We start from the raw sequence: 1,973 nt of genomic DNA on the forward strand, positions 1-1,973 counted from the left end.
CTTTCCTCTTGATTTTCCATGATTTTGAGAATTGTTTCCTCTCTCAGTTGTTTTGCCTCTTCTTTGTGTGTTCAAAGCACTTCTTGATGTAGACCCACCTAAGGATTTCCTATGACTTTTCTCACTCAAAATAACACTGATCACATCATCATATTTTAGGGTATTAGATCCAGAAATGAAATTACTCACAACCATTACCAAGCCATTCTAGCTTTCAAGCAAACAACACAAAATTAAAAGAGCCCTAATTTATTCATTAAAATTGATACTCATAGAAGATAACTAAGTAGTAATAGTATTAAACTCATTTAAATGATCTACAATAGATCCAACTTCTGCCATTTTCATATTAAATAAATGCTTCATGAGAAATGCCTTATTTGAAGCGGAGGGCTTTTCATACAATTTTGCCAAGGTTTCCATCAACTCTTCTGTAATCTTCAATTTTGTAATATTAAATGCCACTGATGGTGCCAGGCTTAATCAAATGCTTCCAAGTGCCTTTCTGTCTAAAATATCCTAGTCATCATTTGACATATATCCCTGATTCTTGGTTTTTCCTTCCAATTGCTTCCATAAATCCTTCTGATAATGATAATCTTCTATTTGCATCTTCCATAATTGAAAGTTTAGCCCATTAAATTTGTCAACCCTCAACTTACCCTCATTTACCATTGCTCCCACTCAATCATGAGACTTTCCTACAAAGGATAACTAAAAAACAACCTCGCTTTAATACCACTTGTTAAGATTTAACCACTGACCAAAATAAAAATTACATGCAAATATAACCAATATCAGAAAATAATAGATCACATAGAAAAGAACACAAGACACCAAGATTTAATGTGGTTCACCCAATCTCTAGGATACGTCCACCAAACAACAAGTCCAATATTATTACGATCCAATGAGTACAACCTGGTTATAATCCGTAATCCCCTAAAGCTTAATATTGCTACAAGAACCAATTTTTGGATCACACCCTATGAAAATGCCTAACCCTAAGCCCTTTTATACAAGTAATTTTATGTCACTTTAGGGTTACAACATGTCGGTCATATGTCGGCCATGGTCCAAAAGAATTTATGAAGTATGTATAGTACTTCCTTGATCAGTCACTACAAACTAACACCTTATGCTCAACTAAGAGCCATTTTACTCACATTTGCATTCTCTTTCACTCCATCACTAAGGAGCTCTAGGTTGACATTTGGGGTTCTCAATCCATGAGATCACGCAAATAGAAAGACCTAGAGAAGTGCACATTCTGAGTGTATAGTTATGCCAAGTTAGCCACAATAATGATAGGTGTACTACTGGAGCATATTGTTGTTGGTGAGGAAAAGATTCACATAATCAACTATCTCTTTTAGATTTAAATCTTGGCCATATTAATCTAATCTCATCTACAAGAAGGTATTTCGCATTGACTATGAGTGACTATCCCCTTAATGGATGAATTTGTTCTATTAGAATTATATGGATTAAATGTATAGTTGTTCTATGCACATTGAACACAGCGATCCATATCAAATAAATAATACATAGTAGGTTAAATAAAGGGCATGCTTGATGCAATAAATTAAATATTATATTTTATGTATTTGATGTTCCTTAAATGACCATATGCAAGGGTTGGTTGATTGAATCACCATTATAGTATTCTTTAATAATGGTAAGTGTTACTTCTTGTTTGGAAAATATTTCATATGGTGGATTATTCAATTATAGTATACATTGGTCATCTTTTTGGGACATCTTATTCGTCAATATGAAATTTTGTGCAATCTCATGTAAATTTCTACTAAAGTTAAATCTACCAACTATTTCAAGACAATTTACTTTTTCATCACTAATAACGCCTATTTGTGATAGAGACTCCAATTCATTTCTATTGTATATCATATTTCTATATTATTTGTAATACCATCATCATATTCATGGTTTTAACTTTTGTTTCAATCATGTTT

The sequence above is a fragment of the Cupressus sempervirens genome, chromosome 3 (assembly GCF_028749045.1).
Source record: "Cupressus sempervirens isolate cs-2001-9-10 chromosome 3, ASM2874904v1, whole genome shotgun sequence".
Classification (NCBI taxonomy): Eukaryota; Viridiplantae; Streptophyta; class Pinopsida; order Cupressales; family Cupressaceae; genus Cupressus; species Cupressus sempervirens.